This window comes from Cervus elaphus, chromosome 30 (genome assembly GCF_910594005.1).
Source record: "Cervus elaphus chromosome 30, mCerEla1.1, whole genome shotgun sequence".
Classification (NCBI taxonomy): domain Eukaryota; kingdom Metazoa; phylum Chordata; class Mammalia; order Artiodactyla; family Cervidae; genus Cervus; species Cervus elaphus.
In genome coordinates, this window is record NC_057844.1 from 12,674,401 (window position 1) to 12,695,068 (window position 20,668).

At 47.8% G+C, this 20,668-nt stretch overlaps 1 long non-coding RNA gene across 1 annotated transcript; it reads right to left on the reverse strand.

Moving 5' to 3' along the window:
• Positions 1-13,071: 13,071 nt before the first annotated feature.
• On the reverse strand, positions 13,072-15,199 carry LOC122686829. Its single transcript, XR_006338906.1, has 3 exons — positions 14,873-15,199; positions 14,649-14,750; positions 13,072-13,610 (listed from the first exon to the last, which is right to left on the reverse strand). It is a non-coding gene; the product is annotated as an uncharacterized LOC122686829 (long non-coding RNA).
• Between the last annotated feature and the right edge of the window lie 5,469 nt (positions 15,200-20,668).

Sequence of the window (20,668 nt, forward strand, 5' to 3'; positions counted from 1 at the left end):
GATTCACTTAAGAATCTGGAAATGACAGAAAACAAGATTTGCAGCGAGTCCCAGGGACGAGTTCCAAGGATGATGTGTGGGAGTTTATTGTACTCATTTTCCCTCAGCTTTGTTGAAGTATCACTGACAAATAAAAGTAGTATATGTTTAAGATGCACAAAATAGTCTTCTGATATACACTGTAGAGGGCTTCCCTGGTGGCTCAGATGGTAAAGAATCTCTCTGCAAGGCAGGAGACCTGGGCTCGATCCCTGGGTCGGGAAGATCCCCTGGAGAAGGGAATGGCAACCCACTCCAGTATTCTTGCCTGGAGAATTCTGTGGACAGAGTAGCCTGGCTGGCTACAGTCCATAAGGTCAACATATATTGTAAAATGCTTACCACAATAGCTTATTAGCATATTCATTACCTTACGTGGTTACCGTTTTCGTGAGTGTGTTGAGAACATTTAGGAACTACTTTCTGCTTATGTTTATATTTGTAATTTTCCATAAAATATCCATAAGCCATGCTTGGTCCTCAAAGCAGAGCAGGGCATGGTGCAGCTACCAAGTCAAGCGTAGGGACCTCCTAGTTCCCTTTTGGGGAGTGTTACTTGATTTTGTTTCTGACTGCAGGCCCAGGTGCAGAATGAGAGTTTTCAACATCCAACTGGATATCTGGAAGATTGGGGCTCCTGTCAGGCGGATGGGTGGGGGGCGGGGGGTGAGCTGGTGGAAGAGAACAGGGAGGAGGGTCTCAGGTAAGCTGGGGAGAACGAGGCTGAGTCCACCCCTTAGAGCTGCCCTGGAGCAGGAGGCTGTTGATGGGACTGAGGAGGCTGAGTCTGGGATCAGGGCTGGGAGGCCCCTGCCCCGACCTGGAGGCGGGCCCTGGAGGCAGAGAAAATGCAGTGCAGGATGAAGGGGAGTGAGGGGCAAGGATGGATGGTGATTCTGAGGGTCTGAGCTGGAGCGGGACTCAGGTGGGTGGATGAGGGCAGAAGGGGAGTAGAAGGTTTGCTAGTTGTTCCATCTGTCTGCTACACCCCCTGTTTCATGGCTCTCTGTTTGTCCTAGCCCAGGGGCCTCTGCACTTACACACCATTTGGCACAGAGGAAGTCTAAGGCTAACTGCAGAGGGTGTGTACCCAATGGGCTCTGTAGATGGGGTAAGAGAGAAGGTGGGGGGATTTGACTGGGGTCTGTCACTTAGGTGGGGCAGCAGGGGGACTTTTGCAGAGTCATCCACCATTGCAGAAGAAACCACCCCAGGACTTGACTTAAAACAGCAAGCCCTTGCTATCCAAAAGTCTACAAGCAATAAATGCTGGAGAGGGTGTGGAGAAAAGGGAATCCTCTTACACTGTTGGTGGGAATGCAAACTAGTACAGCCACTATGGAGAACAGTGTGGAGATTTCTTAAAAAACTGGAAATAGAACTGCCATATGACCCAGCAATCCCACTTCTGGGCATACACACTGAGGAAACCAGATCTGAAAGAGACACGTGCACCCCAATGTTCATCACAGCACTGTTTATAATAGCCAGGACATGGAAGCAACCTAGATGCCCATCAGCAGACGAATGGATAAGGAAGCTGTGGTACATATACACCATGGAATATTACTCAGCCATTAAAAAGAATTCATTTGAATCAGTTCTAATGAGATGGATGAAACTGGAGCCCATCACACAGAGTGAAGTAAGCCAGAAAGATAAAGAACATTACAGCATACTAACACATATATATGGAATTTAGAAAGATGGTAATGACAACCCTATATGCAAAACAGAAAAAGAGACACAGATGTACAGAACAGACTTCTGGACTCTGTGGGAGAAGGCGAGGGTGGGATGTTTTGAGAGAACAGCATGTATATTATCTATGGTGAAACAGATCACCAGCCCAGGCTGGATGCATGAGACAAGTGCTCAGGCCTGGTGCACTGGGAAGACCCAGAGGAATCGGGTGGAGAGGGAGGTGGGAGGGGGGATCGGGATGGGGAACACATGTAACTCCATGGCTGATTCATGTCAATGTATGACAAAACCCACTGCAATGTTGTGAAGTAATTAGCCCCCAACTAATAAAAATAAATGAAAAAAAAAAACAAAAACAAAAACAGCAAGCCTTTATTGCTGCCTGTGGGTCTGTGTTTGCCTGGGCTCAGCTGGGCGGTTCTTGTGCTGGTCTCACCTGGGGCCTCTGATGCAGCTCTGATAAGATGATGCCTGGAGGTGGAATCACCCGGGGTCTCCTGGGGCCTGAGGACAGGTGGCATCTCCATGTCCCCTCACGGCTCCTGCTTTCCACGTGGGCTCCCTGCCCCATGTCTCCATGTGGACTTGCTGCAGTGAAGCCAGCCTTTCTGCATGAAGACTCAGGGCTCCCCAAAGTGAGCATTTCCAGGGCTTAGCAGGGGACTAGCCCAGCCTCACTTCTACTGCTTTCTGACGGTTCAGCGGTCATGGACCAGCTCAGGCTCACAGGGGAGGGAAATAAACGTCATGCAATGAAGGACAGGACAGTAAAGAACTGTGACAATTGGTTCACCAGAGGGCCCTTATCTGGGGTTAGCTTGGAAGGAGGAGGGAGCTGCAGCCATACTGACACCACTTTGTAGTTGTGGGAGATCCCAGAACTGCCATTCTTTGCTCCTTCCCCCTCTTTTCACTGACTTGGACAGGCAAAGTGGGGTGATGGTTACATCCTTAGAGCCTTCTCCAGACCTACCATCAGCTTCTGTGGAATGGAGACACAGGGATCTTTCTAGGACCAGTCCTGGGTCAACCAGTTGACCACCTCACTGTGTACCGTTCTTTAGTCACTTACCTCACCCAACTCTGAAGCCGCACTTGTCCCATGTGTCCTCTATGGGGTCAGGCTTTGGCCCCATCCTGGCCTATTTCAGTCTCCTTGGGCTCCTGTAACGAAGATACCATAGGCTTGGTGGCTTAGACAAAAAACATTTGTTTCCCTCAGTTCTGGAGCCTGGGACTCCAAGGTCAAGGAGCCAGCAGATTCAATGTCTGTTGAGAGTCTTCGTCCTGGTTCGTCGATGACCTTCTTCTGTGTCCTCACCTGGAGGAGGGGAAGAGAGTGCTCTGGGGTCTCTTCCGTAAAGACACTAACCACCTGGTCACTTCCTAAAGGCTCACCACCACGTACCATCACACTGGGGATAGGATTTCACCTATATGAATTTGGGGTGGGGGGGACACAAACATTCAGACTATAACATGATCCTTTCACTCTCTTCCTTCTGGACCCACAGAAAGGAGATCTTTGGGGTGTGGGAATGAGAGCCTCACTCGACTGTAAGTGAGTCTATCAAATAATGGGTCCACAGGCAAATGAGGGAACCGTGGAAGGACACTTGAGATAACAGGACATCTTCCAGTGTCAGCTCTGCTCACAGCATCTGCTGGGTCCTTTGGGCCAGGTGGTGAGGAGACAGCATCTCAAGAGAGATTGTGAAGTCACTGCGGACTCACAGTCCAGTGAGTCCAAGTTCAAGTTCAGGCCAGCTGATGAGGACTGTCTCTCTCTCCACCGGCCCCGTGTCAGTCAGAGGCTCCTGCGGGCGGGCGGAGAGGTGTGTGTAGTGGGAACAGCCGCATTCCCACCCCTGGACTCCTCAGGGTTCCCTTCCCTTAGTTACAAAGCACCTTCACTCTGCTGTCCCGGCCAGGCCAGATGTTAGCAATTTTCAAGGCGCAAACGTTTCTCATTTCATCTTACTTTAATCAAGTTATTTGAGTTCTGTGCACCAAAGGGTCTGGAGAGCCAGATGACCCGGGAGGGGTCCCAGCTGCTGGTAAGCCTGGGGTTGAGGCGGGGCCGGGGAGGGGCTTCCGTGGGCTGAATGGCTCCTCTGTCCGCTGGCTGGGGAATGGCTGACCCCCGGTTTCACCGGGGAGCAGGTCCCCTGGTTCCTGGGTCTGGAATTGAAATCTGACCGGTTTCCATCAGATTGTTGGCCACCACCTGCTCCGTCCCAGCGCGGAGTGAACACCCCGACACCCCCGGCTCAGCCCTGAGCGCTCCCCTCTCAGCCACATTCCACACACAGGTGGGCTGGGCTGGGAGACATTCCTGGGTAGAGCTTGCCAGATTGCCTTAAAGAAAAACAAGAAAGAAATACATTCACCTTCAGAGCAGGGCTGGCAGTGGAGACCTGGAGTGGGGCTGGCTGAGATCTCCCCACAGAGATGGATTTGGTTTCAGTTCTGAGCAGAAGGCTGCCTGGGAGCCCGAGCCTGGTTCCCCTGGCTTTGTGAGGATGGGTGTTTTTCTATGTCCCATGGAACTCAGTGCAGCTGGATCAGTAAACACCAGGAGGCCCTGGCGAAGCCCTTGTTGACCCAGGGTGGTAGCTCTCAACCTTGGCTGGATGTTGGGATCATCTGGGAAACAAAATCACAGATGCTACTTCACGCAGACATTCTGATGAACTAGCCTAGAGTGCAGCCTGGCTGAGGACCCCCCATGTGACTCCAGTGTGCAGACAAGGCAGAGAACTGCGGCCCTGGCGCCCTGTTCTCCTCCCCTGCCCGTCCCATGGAGTCTCAGTTTGGGGTCTGCGCATGTCGGCGTCCAGGGCGTTGCTGCTTGTCAGCCACTGGGACCTGGACGAGCTTTGTCAGTTCCCAGCGCAATCAGACAAGGTGACCCGAGAAAGGCATCTTAGCTGGAGATGTCCAGTGTGCCTTCAGTTCACGGCCACCGCCACGGAGAGCCAAAGGGTAAAACTTGCAGCTGTCTGCAGATGGCTCAGAAAACCCCTGCAGAAGGGATGTCTCGCCACAGCTGGGTCTTTGGGCTCTGAGGAAGCAGTCCAGCCTTGGAGGGAGAAGGTGGGGGCTCCAGCCTCCCTGCTTCTGCTTTATCTGCTTGGCTTCCTTATCTCGATAAGTGGCAGCTTTCTGCTTTCAGTTTTGCAGGCTCAAAGTCTTGGTATCATCTTAGATTCCTGTCCCACTCTCACATTCCATGTCTATTCATCAGCAAACACTGCTGGCTCCACTATCAGAATATATCCAGGTTCTGACTACGACTCACCACCTCCACTGTTCCCCCGAGGCCTGCCACCATCATGTCACGTGTGAATTATTGCCGTGACCTCCTAACTGGTCTCTCTGATTCCACCCTTGACTCTCCACTGTCTGTTTTCAGTAAAACAGCCTGAGTGATCCTTTGAAAATGCAATTCGGAGTAGGTCACTCTTCTGCTCATAAATCTCATTGATTGCCAGACTTACATCATGCAAAGTTCTTATCATGAACTATCAGGTCCCACAGAGTTTGGGGTCGCTATCTCTCTGACCTCATTTTCTGATACTCTTCCCATTGTTAACTCCCATCCAGCCCCACTGGCCTCCCTGCTGTTGTTCAAGCCTGTGAAGCACGTTTCCACCTCAGGGCCTTTGCACTGGCTGTTCCCTCTGGCTACAAGGCTCTTCTCTTTGATATTCGCACAGCCCATGACCTTACTTCCTCCAGGTTTCTGCTCAGTTGTTGTCTTATCAGAGAGGCTTCCCTGCGCCTTATGTAAAATACTGCCCCCAACCCCACCCTCACCCTCTTATTTTTATCCTCAGAGCTTATCACTACCTATATATTTCCTGCTTATTTTTTTGGCTCTTGTCACTAGAATGTATGCTCCATAAGAGCAAGTTCACTGCTGTATCACCAGCCTTGGAAAGGGCCTGAAGCATAGCAGGTCCTCGGTAAATACGTGTTGAATAAATTTATGAGGCAGAGCAGTAGCAAGAAGGTTCTCCAGGAATTCTTCTCTCAGAAAGTCACGTGGGCTAGGCCAGGAAGGACCAGGGGTGGCAGATGGGGAAGAGGGTGGGAGGGCCTGTGCAGCAAAGGGGCCTCGGAGGCGAGGTCAGTCAGAATGTGGGGCGGGGGTGAGGCATCTGGAGAAGGGGCTGGGGGAGCACCACGTCCCCCAGGGGCAGAGCTCCCACCTAACTGACTGCCCCTCAGGGCTGCCATGAGGCTGAGGTGGCTGAGATAGAAGGGAGGTCTGCAGGCCGTGGGGGTTTATCCCGGTCACTCAGTTTCTCTGGTTGATCCCACAGATCGTGCAATCTCTGGGTTTAGGCTTCTTCGCCTCACTCATAAACCACAGAAGTCTCCCTAACCAGGCGGGGCCTGAGATGAGGGCGGATGGAGAAGGAGAGCAGCGGGTTTTCGTTCTGCCTCTCCCGCTCCGCCCGATGGTGGCCTGAAATGGCCGCCGTCAGACTTGGAGAGCGTCCCTCAGACCTGCGAGCGCAGCGGGTTCAGCGCCTCAGCCACCTGGACGGCTGGCTTGTGAGTCCTCAGCGCGTCGCCGCCTCGCGGAGGTCACTGATGGGGAAGGCAGGCTTTGACAGGGAGGCAGGGGGGAAACGCAGGGTTTGGTGTATGAGGAGCCGAGGGTGGTGAGGCGCTCTCTGAGTGTTTTCGCGCTGACCTGCTCACCTGCATCTTCACGGTTGCGTCCTTCGTCTTCCTGCAGTGACAGAAGTCCTTCTCTCAGGCCTTCCTGAGTCCTTACTAGTGCCAGGATTTTATGTGCTTTACCACATTATCTTAGTTTTTTAAATTGAATATGTTGTGACCACATCATCTTATTGATCATCTCCAAAAAAACCACATGTGGAACAGTAACAAAACATTTTTACAATGAAAGAAATGGAGGTATGAAACGCTTCCTTACAAGAGGTGATGTCAATAAGACCAGGGGAGTAAGGACCTCGGAAAATTCTCTTCTCCGTAGAAGCAATGAGAACGCTGGCAAAAATGGTCAGAATCAACTTTTCAAAACTGGAAATTAACCTAAGACTACAAAACATTTGGGAGCATTTACTTAAGAAAAATGGCTGGAATTTAGTAAGAGCAGTGAGCTTTGCGGTGTTTTCACTTCTGTCAGAACTAGTGAACAAGCTCAGGGAGGTTGCCATATAAAAGATCAATATACAAAACTCAATCGTGGGCTTCCCTGGGGGCTCAGTGGTGAAGAACCCGCCTGCTAATGCAGGAGACTACTGAAGGTCGCTTGCCCTGAGGCTCCACAACAAGAGAAGCCACTGCAGTGAGAAGCCTGTGCACTGCAACTAGAGAAAAGCCTCACAGCAATGAAGACTCTCAGCACAGTCAAAAATAAATAAATTAATTAATTAAAAAAAATTAATTTCTGTGTATTTCTGTACATGAGCAATGAACAATCTGAAAATAAAAAACTAAGAAAGTTTTTTCACATACAATAGCATCAAACAGAATAAAATACTTAGAAATCAGAAAAGAATTACAAGTCTTATATACTGAAGACTAAAAACCTTGCGGAAAGAAATGAAGGAAGTCATCAAAAGATAGAAACACATCTTCTGTTCATGAAGACTTAAACTTGTTCGATGGCAGGACTTCCCAAAGTGACCTACAGATTTAATGCAATCTCTACTAAAATACCAGATTTTTTTTTTTTATTTCTAGAAATGACAAGTTGATCCTAACATTCAAATGGAGATGTAAGGGACCTAGAACAGCAAAAGTTTTCTAAAAGAGAAGGACAAAGTTGGAGCTCGTGTATTTTTCATTTTCAAAAATTACTACAAAGCTATAGTAATCAAAACTATGCAGTAGTAACATAAGGATAATCAGGTTCATCACTGGAATAGAATTGATAATCTGGGAATAAACTCACATTTTCATGGTCAATTAATTTTTGACTAAAATTCCAGGACAATTCAATTGAGAAAGAATTCTCTTCAACAAGCAGTTCTGGGAAAACTGAATATCCACATGTAAAGTGTGAAGTTGTATGCCCACCTCACACCATACACAAAATTTAACTCAAAATGGATCAAAGATCTAAATGTAAGAGCTAAAACTATAAAACTCTTAGAAGACAACATAAGCACAAATCTTCATAAACTTGGTTAAGCAGTGGTTTCTCAGATATGACATCCAAAGCTCAAGTAACCAAAGGAAAAAATAGATAAATTGGACTTCAAAATTTAAAAATAGGGAATTTCATGGTGGTCCAGTGATTAAGACTCTGGGTTCCCAATGCAGGGGACATGGGTTTGATCCTCAGTTGGTGAGCTTTCACAAGCCACATGGTATGGCTAAAAAAAATGTTTTTAACTTTTTTGCTTCAAAAGGCACTATCAAGAAAGTGCAGACAACTCACAGAATGAAGGAAATGATTGCAAGTCATAATATTTCTGATATTAGTCCAATATCCAGAATATTTAAAGAATTCTTACAATTCAACAAGTCAGTTAAACAATAGGAAACAGATTTGAACAGATATTTCTCCCAAGAAGATATGCAAATGCCAATAATCACGTGGAAAAATCCTCTGTGTCACTGCGTGTGTGTTCTCAGTCCTGTCTGACTCTTTGGGACCCCATGGACTAGTGACCCGCCAGGATCCTCTGTCCATGGGAATTCTTGTGCAAGAATACTAGAGCGGGTTGCCATTTCCTTCTCCAGGGGATTTTCCTAAGCTAGGATCAAACCTGAGTCTCCCATGTCTCTTCCATTGGCAGGCAGATTCTTTACCACTGAGCCACCTGGGAAGTCACTAAGAAAATGCAAATCAAAACCGCAATGAGATACCATTTCACATCCTCTAGGACGGCTATAGTCAAAGAGAGAAAATAGCAAGTGTTGGAAAGGATGTGGAGAAACTGGAGCCCTCATCTTGCTGGTGAGAATGTAAAATGGTAGGTACAGCTGCTTTGGAAAACAGTTGGACAGTTTCTCAAAAGTAAAAACATAGAGTTACAATATGACCTAGCAATTTCACTCTTAGTTACGTATCTCAGAGAACTAAAAACATATGTCCACACAAAAGCTTGTACAAGAATGTTCACAGCAGTAGCATTCATACTGGCCAAAAATGGAACAGTCCAAATGTCCATCAACTGGTGAATGGATAGACAAAATATTTGTATAATTGAATATCATTTGGGCATAAAAAGGAGTAGTGATTTATGACACAACATGCATGAATCTTAGAAACATTGTGGTAAGTGAAAGAAACGAAAAAAGCTGCCTTATTGTTTGAAAGCATATATAAGAAATGTCCAGAACAGGAGACTCTGTTGAGACAGAAAGTATACGTTAGTGATGCCAGGGACTAGGGGGAGGGACAATGGGGAATGATTACTAAGTATGAGATTTCCTTCTGGGATGATGAGAATATTCTAGAATTCATTAGTGATGATGTTTGCCCTATTGTCTGAATATACTCCAAACCACAGACCTGCTTTAAAAGGTTGGATTTTATGGTCTGTGAATTATACCTGAATAGGAATATATTTTAAAAAGTTCCCTGGGACAGAAAACCAGGCTTCCCAGGTGGCATCAGTGATAAAGAATCCACCTGCCAATGCAGGAGATGCAAGAGATACAGGTTCAATCCCTGGGTTGGGAAGATCCCCTGGAGGAGGAAATGATGCCCCACTCCTGTATTCTTGCCTGGAGAATCCTCTGGACAGAGGATCCTGGTGGGCTACAGTCCACGGGGTTGCAAAGAGCTGGACATGACTGAGCGCAGCACACGGGATGGAAAATCAGTTAGTGTACGAGATGCGATTTCATGAGCTTAAGGGCTTTTTTGTTTTTTTGCCAGGACATCTGTACCTTGCTAAGCAGCATGTGGTCCCTTGGAAATTCCTCAGGTACCTAAAGAATTGGTCTCTGTGGGTCTCACCACGTCTTCTGGGCACAGCGGCCTGAATGTCTGCTTGTCACCAGGGTCTGACCTGGACCCAGGGGCATCCTTGCCGTTCCCACTAGTAAGATTTGGTTTTAGGGTCAAGCTTTTGTATCTGATTTGCTCTTCTCTTGGGATAAAACCCTTTCCAGGAGTCCCTCATCTCTCCTGTAAGTGGGTTACACATGGGTCTAGGCTGCCACATTGACCAGACGTGACAGAATTTGTGCTTAGGCTGAAGCTGAATCTCTACCTAGGCCGCACTGTTATTACTGTGGGTTCTAATATGACTTCTGGAAATCTCCTTTCCTTGAGATATTTTAAATAGGGTAAACTTTTCCTGCTTCGACCCATCCACCCCTCACTGCCCACTGAGTTACCCCATTGATGCATCCATCCATCCCGCTGACTAATCCATGCTGTGCCAGCCTCTTTGCAGAAGCACGCTTTTGTGTGGGTTTGGGAACATGGACCGACTGATGTTTTTCTAAGCCTCCTGGAGACTGACGAATCTAGAGGCCTTACCGGATTGTGTATAAGGCTGAGATGTTTGGCAGCCACCATAAGCAGCCAGGAGTCCCAGACAGCTTCACAATGACCAGGACAATTCCTATCCTCCCTGATAATTTTCTTTTTGTTTTTTTTGTCATACAGCAAGCCATTTTCAGCAAAAAAAGCTTGCAAATGTAGGTGCTCCTCCCCAGGGCCCCTTGTGCACGGCACAGACCTTTCATCACCAGCCTAACGTGTAATCTTGGGTAAAAGAAGGTTCTCAACTCATTTTCAAGGAGAAACAAACACGCAAAGCAAAACAAAACAGCCACATCACGAAGTCCCTCCAAGTAAGGAGCTGTGTTCTGTTGAGCTGTCCCGACTCTGGGCCCCAGGCTGGGGCTGGAGCTAGCAGCTGAGCGGCCCAAAGGCCACCCTGGAGGCTCCAAGGAGAACGCTGCTCCTCGGGGCCAGACAAAGGAGCCAGCAGAGAGCCACCTCTGGTGCCCCCGGGACAGTCCAGCTTCAGGCTGTGACTCAGACCACGCTCACCCCCCGGCCCTCCCGACTACCGCCCTGGAGGGCCAGCCCACGTCCCGCCTCCCAGGACCCCAGTGCCCCGCAACCCACTGCTTTTCAAGTTTCCTGACTGCTTTTTTGGGGGCCAGACTGAAGGCAAAGGAGACAGGACTCCTGTTCTTATCCACGGCGGGGAAGGCAGACCCGGGGACAATGATGCCATGGCCCGCTCAGCTCCTGAGACTGTAGTCACCGTGATCACTTGTGCCTGCCGAGTGCACCTCTCCCCCTCCCTCGGTCTGCAGGCTGGCTTTTCTTTTCTCTTTTAGAGTAGCCTGGCTGTCCTTGCTTCTTTTTCATTAAAAAATTTCCCAAAACTTGAATGATTCTTTGCATCCTGTAGTGCTTTATGCTTTTCAAAACTTTCACAGGCATGATGATTTCATGCAACCTGTAATAACCCTTTCTCCCCCCTCGCCTGGCCCCTGTGTTGCCTTGCCCACCTTCCCTTACCCCACTAGCTTGTTTCCTATTATCTGTGAGTCTGCTTTGTTTTTGTTTTATTCACTAGTTTGCTGTATTAAAATTTTTTTTGCTTTGGAGTATCGTTGATTCATGATGTTGTGTTGTATTTTTTAGATTCCTGGCTGTCTTCGCTTTTGATGTGCAATGGTAGTAAGAATAGTGGCTGTCTCATGAAATTGAGGATTTAATAAGTTTATGCAAAGTACTTAGGAAGTGCCTGGCCCTTGGGAAGATTAAGTTGTTCAGTTGTTATATCGTGTCCAACTCTGCAACCCCATGGACGGCAGCACACCAGGCTCCCCTGACTTCAGCATCTCCTGGAGTTTGCTCAAACTTGTATGCACTGAGTTGGTGATACCATCCAACCATCATATCCTCTGTAACCCCTTTTTCCTCCTGCCCTCAATCTTTCCCAGCATCAAGGTCTTTTCCAATGAGTTGGCTCTTTGAGTCAGGGGGCCAAAGTATTGGAGCTTCAGCTTCAGTTCCATTCCTTCCAATGACTATTCACGGATGATTTCCTTTAGGATTGACTAGGTTTGATCTCTTTGCTGTCCAAGGGACTCTCAAGAGTCTTCTCCAGCATCACAGCTTGAAAGTATCACTTCTTTGGTGCTCAGCCTTCTTTATGATGATCCAACTCTCACATCCGCACATGACTACTGGAAAAACCATAGTTTTGACCATATAGATCTTTGTCAGCAAAGTGATGTCTCTGCTTTTTAATATGCTGTCTAGGTTTGTCATAGTTTTTCTTCCAAGGAGCGAGTATCTTTTAACTTCATGGCTGCAGTCACTGCTGTGATGTATTTTATTTTATTTTATTTTATTTTATTTTTTATTTTATTTTTTTTTAGACCCTTTGTTGTTGTTGCTTTAATCACTCAGTCATGTCTTGACTCTTTTGAGACCCCATGGACTGTGGCCTACCAGGTTCCTCTGTCCATGGGATTTTCCAGGCAAGAATACTGGAGTGGGTTGCCATTTCCTTCTCCATGTGATGTATTTTAGATAAGAGCCAGCTATAATTATTTTGTTTAATAATAATTTTTATTATTCACTCAGTATATTCCAGAACACGGCAGTCTGGAATAAGCCTTCTAAGACTCCTCAGTCACCCCGAAAGGGACTGACTAAAGGGGCCAGTTCCTTTGAGGGACATCTGAACAGCTGGCTGAGTCAGGGCTTCTCCCCTGGGTTTGAGGAAGGGGCACAGGTCAGGAAGACATCCCAGACAGACTTTATTACCGTCTTTATTTATTTATTTCAGTCTTTATTTTAAAACAGTTCTAGTGCTAACAGCTCCCAAAGGGGAGTCTGTGGATGCAGTGCAAACTATTGGGAAGCCCTCCTGAGAAAGGCCGGCTCACCGCCCCTCAGTCAGGGACAAGAAACAAAATTCTGACCAGGAAACACATCATGATCTTAGCCACTTCTGAGAGCATGGGCTCTGGCTGTCCTGGAGGCACGTGGGGTCCCGAGGCTGAGTGGCTGCCCATCGTCTGCCCCGCCCCCGCCCCCGCCCCCAGCTGCTCTGCCTGCCATTATCCTTTATTTTCTCCCCACTCATTCCTCCTGAGGGACAGTCTGCACCTGTTCTGAAGTGTTTGGCTAAGCCTAAGGAGTCTTCCCTAGTGGCTCAGTCAGTAAAGAATCCAGGAGACCCAGGTTTGATCCCTGGGTCGGGAAAGATCCCCTGGAGAAGGAAATGGCAACCCACTCCAGTATTCTTGCCTGGAAAATCCCAGGACGGAGGAGCATGCAGTTGGGGGTGCGGGGCTCGGGGCGCTACAGTCCACAGGGTTGCAGAGTTGCACACGACTTAGCGACTAAACCACCACCAAGGATGTCCTGCTGCCCAAACGAAACTGGTCAAAGAGACCTTTACCTTCTAAGGGGCCACATCCCTCTCTGGGACTAACACCAAAGGTCGGTCGAGCTGGACTCACTTTCTGTTTACGATGTGCTTTCATGACTTCCATCTTCACATGAACCCTGAGATGTGGAATTATTATCCTCATCTCAGAGGGGAGAAAAGTGATGCTCAGGGAGACCAGGACAGTTGCCTAGAGTCACAGAGCTGATAGGAGCAGGTCTAGAAATCCATTGTGATCCCACGGATGCTGAGCACACGCCACGCGGAGCAGAGTGTGGGTTTCTTGGGTGCTGTGGCGTGGCTGGGATGGGTTTGACCACGGGAAACAGGGGGCGTATTCTCATCACAAACATCAGCCTCCCTCTGCCTTCTCTGCTTGTCCCTGGGCTCGTCTGACTCACAGTCTTTCAGGGCACCAGCCATGAGATCTCTTCCTGGGAGACCTGGGTGGGGCAGGCTGATTTGGTGGTGTCCAAAGGAGATCATCATGGGGAGGAGCTGAAGTGGTTTTAAGAGAGAAATTGATGTCATGGTCTTTATTTATAAGCTCTCGGGGGACGGCAGTGGTAAAGGGGAGGGAAGTCACTGGCAGACCGAGAATCAGGAAATGCGTAACTGATTCTCCTTATACATGTGGTGATGGATGTCAGCTAGACATTATGGTGAGCATTTTGCAGTAATACATATATTGAATCATTATGTTGTACACCTGAAACTAATACAATGATATAATATGTCAATTACACCTAAAAAAAAGAAAACACCTTGATATTCCTTAGAAGAGGAAAAAAGAGCTGTTTTTAAGAGGCCACATTCATTTTTCAGAGGCACTTACTTTTTTAGTACTGACACAATATCACTTAGGGCTTTTAGAAACTTATGTAACAACTTCTTCCTACAGACTGGATTACAGACACTTTAGAGAGCATCCCAGGAGCAGCCTGCTCAGTACCCTCGCTGTGCAGGAGGAGGGTTCTGAGTTGAAGGCTCACTCGGATCTTGTTTCAGGCCTCACCAGGATGGAACTTGAGAAGTCCACAGGTCTTTGCACTAGGACGTCCCCCTGGCTTGCAGGGCTGCCCACTTGGGCCCAGACCAGCTCTGCCTCTGCTGGGAGGGAAGTGGCTTCCAGTAAATGCTGCGGCCTCTCAGGGGTGGGTGTAAGTTCTCTTTTTTTGAAAGTCCCCTAGCCCAGGGGGGGTTAGTGGTAAAGGACCTGCCTGCCAGTGCAGGAGACGAAAGGGACTCGGGTTTGATCCTTGGGTCGGGAAGATCCCCTGGAGGAGGGCATGGTAACCCACTCCAGGATTCTTGCCTGGAGAATCCCATGGACAGAGGAGCCCTGTGGGCTACAGTCCATTGGGTCACAGAGTCAGACAGGACTGAAGCAACTTAGCATGCATGCACACACAGCCCAGGAGTTCTTCTCTTGGTAAACCGAACAGGGCATAAAAAAGAATCTGATTTGTTCACTTTACCAAAGACATGATTCAGGGACTGTGGAGTAGATAGATTTCCAAAGGTGAACGGCCTTACCTTTGGGTGGAAGACCCTTGACCAGGGCTAGAGAATCCCCTCCTGATCATGTCTGTGGCACCTGCTTCTGTTGAAACCCGGATGTAAGAAAGGCAGTGTTTCCTTAAGACAGAGGGCAAAATACAGGTGGAAACCTGATGTCTCTACAAAAGCAAGATGCAAGAGGACCAAATCACCGCCCACACACACGGGTGGAAGCGTTCAGTGGAAGACCAAATACATACCCTCATGTGGCCATGTCTCGTGCCCTCATGCGGTGCCCCCGGCCCGGTTCTCTGCTTGGGTGATGCTCCAAGTGGCGAACATCCCTCATCCCCTTCCTTGCCTCCCTCCACCACAGTCCTGTCTGAGGACCTTCATCTCCGCCTGTGAGCGAGGGATTCAAGCCAAGATGAGCGTGATAGACGGCCTCCCAGGGCTATTTGTATTTAAAAAGAGGAGCCCTTCTTGCTGAGAAACCCCTCTCCAAAGACAGACTTCAGACATGAGGGGGCAAGAAGCCAGGCCAGCTGTGCGGAGCTGTATTCCTGCCAAGTGACTGAATGTCTGCTTTCAAGAGGTTCTAGGGAGCCGCGCGTCTCCCACCTCTGCAGAGAGCGCGCTCCTCCCCTCCAGTGTGCAGGAAAGGTCAGCGCGAAAGAGAGACGCCTCAGTTCAGGCGCCACACAGCTTTGTACTCCAGCCCGCTGTGTACGGACATGCATATTCTATCCGCCTGGAAAAGAGTTGTTCAGAAGCATCTGGGCCCTAAAGGACACTTTTCAGATAATAGACATGTCTTTGTTCACTGTGAAACAAACAGTTCCATTTCCTGGTCCGTGTGTCTATTAACTAAGCCTCAGGCCTTCCTGGGTACCCCATCATCTGTCCTTTAAATTGTATATTCATGCCACCTGGAGGCTGGACATCCTGGCCTGGGGCAGAGACCCTGGGATGCCTCAGCAGCTCTGGGGTCTATGGGAACCCGCCAATGCCCTTGCCTCTCCCCCATCTCAGGAGTCAAAGCCAACGCTGGTCAACAGGCTGATTCCTCCAGTGTGGACACGTACTGGGTTGGCCAAAAAGTTCATTAGAAAAACCTAAACTTTTTGGCCAACCCAGTATTTCCACTGGTCCACAAGTGTGCCTTTCTAGGCCAGTGTTTTCAGGGCTGAATTTCACATGGGCCGGAAAATCTTTTGTGAAAGGAGACGGACCACCTAGCTTTGTCGACACTCTATTTCTAGGGTCTGATGACGGATGACTTCTTAGTGATGAGTTCCGAAATGAAGACATGATCAGTCTCACTGAATTAGCGTCAGTATTTTATTCATATAAATATGGTGTATTTGCAAATCTAACTCTAATGTCTTGAGTAAGGACACTTATTTTTCTTCCAGTTTCAGTGAATGATGCTTCAAGTGTGGCGTCATGAGACCAGTTACACAAAGGACTCTTGACAGGCTCATTACTTTCTCACCACATTCCAGCAGGCATGACAAACACACTAGCTTTGGGATGCTCAGACTGACAATTTCCTCCCATTTCCAGGTCAGGCTCCAGTTACTGTTACGAATGCCTCAGAGCTGCATGTAATTTCAATAAATCTTTATATTCTGGAAGTCCTCTGGGGTCAAATCTACCATCTTGGGAGTCAGAGTCCATTGACAAACACCGTGATTGTTCCTACAGGGAGAAGAGCCAATGGCTCCAAAGCCCTCTTGCTGAAGCCCGTGAGAAGAGGGAAGCGTCAGGGTGCCTTTGGCGCCTGTTGGGGGCCAGGGGGTGGGGGCATAGGTGGTCACCCGCGCATGACAGGTCCCTTGAGGAGATTTCTTACCTCAGAACATGACATTCTAGCCACCCTCTGGACCCAAACCACCTTAAAAGAGTGTGATACTTGACTCTGAGTGGTCAAATACTATAAGAGCCACTCAATTTTAAAATTATGTAACCCTGGCATTCCAAAGCCCATGGGCATGGCTGTGCCAGAAGAGACGAGGTCTCTGTTTGAAGGTGAAAGCCCCAGACAGGGCTTAGTCTCAAAAAAAAAAAAAAAAAGAAACGGTCAAATCGCTCTCATCTTGAGAGTCTACTTGGCAAGCATTTTTTTCTCCTCCGGAGGAGGTTTTTGTTTACAGGATTTAACAATTGAAGAAAAAAACCCACACACACAATTGTGCATTGTTCAGCTGTGGCAGGAAGGTCAGCTCTCAGCACACTGTGGCTTTCCAATTCCTGATCATTTTTGATCCCATTGTGTAGATCAGCAGATCCGGAACTTTATTTTATGGCTGCAAAATGCAAAGCAAGAGACAATGGGCAGAAATCTTGTGAATCGTGATCCTACAGAACTATCTGCCCAGATGCTGGGCAGAAAGTCCCTCTTGTCCAATTCTAGTGGTGTTTACATAACTTTTAGAATATTCACTCATAACACATTTTTTTAGGGTGATTGATATAGGTGCCCAAATCCCCGGTCCCATAGGGGCTAAAATATGCGTGGGGCTGAGACAAAAATACACTGAAACGAGGAGGCTCTTGTAAGACGTAGGGGACAAAGTCAATGCGCTGTAGGAGATAAAGGAAAACGAGACTGCGGTGCTGCAGATCGCTTTGTCCAACCCTTTTAATTCAGAGATGAAGCAACTGAGGCCCATGAGCGACTAGCCCAAGACCGCACCGGTATTGACATTAACAGTTCATGGCTGAACAGCACCGACAACTTCCTTCTTACCAATTCTACCCTGTTTGGAAATCCTCCCACTGCAGACTAGGGGAATTATTTTCCACTACTTACATAATACTTTTGCCACAGCATAGCTTAGAAAAAACAGAAAGGAGAGGCAACAGGTAAGAACTTTATGATATAACCCTGACGAGAAATTGGTAGCAAATTCAACAATTCATTTAAGTATTTGGAAAAGCTATATGTTACTGGTTGGAATACTTTTTTAAAAAGGGACATTTTTTCCTTAATAAGATGAAATCATGTGCGATTTACTCAATACAATTGGCCATATGGTTATTCCTGAGATGCAACTCCAGGGGAAAAAAAAATTCTCTAGGCACAGGAGGTGTTAAACTTGTGATCTCTCTCATAATGGTGATAGTTGGAAACAAACAGAAATGCAACAGATAAGCGACAATTCCTCTTGCTCCTTGGTTCCCCCAAATCTCTTTGCTCTGCTCCCTGAGGAATTTCACTCTGGCCCATCTGACAGGCACATGAAGAAGCCAGGTGGAGCGGGGGCTTGGAGCCCCCAGAGATGCATTTCAGGAACACTGACCACGCGGTCCAGGGAACACCACTCCTAAGAGGCTTTCAAAGCCCCAGAGGTTGTTTAGAGAAAACCCTGCTGGCATGGATGGATTTCTCCTCCTGACAGTTCGCAGGAGAGGGTGTAATGTAAAGAATTAAACGATTCATTCCAAACATGTGCTAGGCGCAGGGACCCCTGCTCAGACCCTCTTCCTGCGGGTGCACTCGAGCCGCACATGGGTGATGAGGTCGTCTTGCGGGCGCTCACAAAGGGCCCCGGGGGCGGGGGCGGGGAGACGCATCCTTCACGGGGCGACTCGTGGCTTTCATTCCTCCTGGCTGCTCAGGATCACAATGGACCTTCTCAGCGTTACGTGGGCTCCCTGAGAACGGGTTTAGCCGCCTTTCAGTGGAACAAGCCCCCCACCCCCCCACACCGAGCCGCACAATGCGGTTATTATAACGCCCTGGCCCTAAGAAGGGCCTGGGAACAGCTTGGAGTGGCCTATAATTAAGTTCATTTAATAATAAAGACACAACTTCTTAGGTATTTATTGCAAGAAGCGAAAAGAAGCCCGTCATCTTCTCACTCTCTACTCCCCTCCCCCACCCTCCTTCCCTTTTACAAATCAGGAAAGCCAGGGAGTTATACATTTTTTAAAAAATAACTTTTGCAAAGGCTGTCTGGCCAGTGGGGAAAGGGAAATTAAATTACTTGAGAACATTCTTTCCATGTTTAAAAAAAAAAAAGGCTTCTGCTTATTCAGGTAGTTAACTCATGGGGACGATTGTTAAAAGGCTGTTCCATCAATCACTCTTCAGTTCAACTTCCAAAGACTTTCAGGGGCAGTGACCCTCCAGCAAAGGGGCATCCCTAGGGATGAAGCTGCCATTTGGATGGGCACCTCCTCAAGCCGCTGCTGTGCCCAGGAAGGATCCATGGGCTGTGTCCCTCCAGCAGGGTCCCCTGTCCTTGGTCCCCACCCCTCCTCCAAGCACTCGAATTGTGCAGCTAGTTTCCAAGTAGTCGGGAGAGGCGAGAGCTCCAGGAAATGTGGTCAGTTTGCAAGAATAAAGCATGAGAGGGGACAGTCCAGGGTCACAGCTCGGCCCCCGTCTGGCTGCGAGTGTGCCTGTTTTCTTGGATTTCCCCAGGCTCAGTGTCCTTTGTGAAATGAGGATGTTAGTAGTACAAGCGTTAGTGGCTCAGTCATATCCGACTCTTTGTGACCCCATGGACTGTAGCCCGCCAGGCTCCTCTGTCTGTGGAATTCTCCAGGCAAGAATACTGGGGTGGGTAGCCATTCCCTTCTCCAGGGGATCTTTCTGACTCAGGGATCTAAGCCCCGTCTCCTGCATTGCAGGCAGATTCTTTACTGTCTGAGCCACAGGTACAATGAGCAATCAATAGTCTTAAGTTCTCTGAGCCTTCCTTCTTTTAGCTGTAAAAAGAGGTTAAAAAATAACCTATTTTACATGCATTGTTGTGATAACTGAATGGAATAATGTATGAAATCGCTTAGCATACGTGGTACACAGTGATCAGTAAATGCTAGCTGCCATTCTTTTATTATCATTATATGATATTGTTAATGCAATTATATTTTTAAAGATATTTATTGGATTGAAATCATTTGCATCTTTGGATGATTCAATACACAGAACACGCGTCTGTCTCGAGAAACAAGACAAGTCATGCAAACTGGCTGGGCAATACTGCACGGGAAAGCTGATTGCTTCTATTTCTTTGGTACGGAGATGGGGTGGTGAAACAGATGAGGGTTATCATTTCTTTGCTGTAATTAATTAAAATGAAATGAACTGTACAGTTCCCACCATGTAGGGGTGAATAAAATAACCTTAATAACAAGACTAGTTTTTCCAGCTTGTCGTAAGAAAGCACACACATATTGGTGCTCCCAGCATTTTGGACTTTGCCATCAGTGATGAAGAGAAACTTTTATTACATGGTTGAAAAGAGGCTGACTTCTGCTGGAACATTTGACTTAAAAAAAAACACTGGACATCGAGCCTATTGATAAGTAAAGGTCAGCCCAAGAGAGGGTGGGAATGAGGTACATTTTGGGGAAATAAAAAAGAATGAGGCTTATAAAAAGAAACAAATTTGAGTCATTTGAGCTGAGATGGATGAACCTGGAGCCTGTCACACAGAGCGAAGTAAATCAGAAAGAGAAAAACAAATATCGCGTATTAACAGATATATATGGAATCTAGAAAAATAGTACCAATGAACCGACTGACAGAGCAGGAATAGAGATGCAGACATAGAGAACACACTTGCGGACACAGCGGGGGAAAGAGAGGGTGGGACAGACCCAGAGAGGAGCGTTGACATAAATACACCACCATCGGATAGCTGTGGGAATTTGGACGGCATCACCGACTCGACGGACATGAGTCTGAGCAAGCTCTGGGAGATGGTGAAGGACAGGGAAGCCTGGCGTGCTGCGACCATGTGGTCTCAAAGAGTCAGACAAGACTGAGTGATTGAACAACAAGAAGTGGAAATGTGCTGTATATCACAGGGAGCCCAAGCTGGAGCTCGGAGGCGACGTGGAGGGGCGGGGGGGGGCGGGGTTCACAGGGGAGGGGTATGTGATTCTTCATGCTCATTCACACTGTTGTATGGCAGAAACCAACACAACATTGTAAAGCAATTATCCTCCAATTAGAAATAATTTTTTTAAAAAACGAATAAGGCTGTTTATTTAAATAGCTAAAGAAATCTCCAGTTACCATTCAGCTCAAACATATTGCC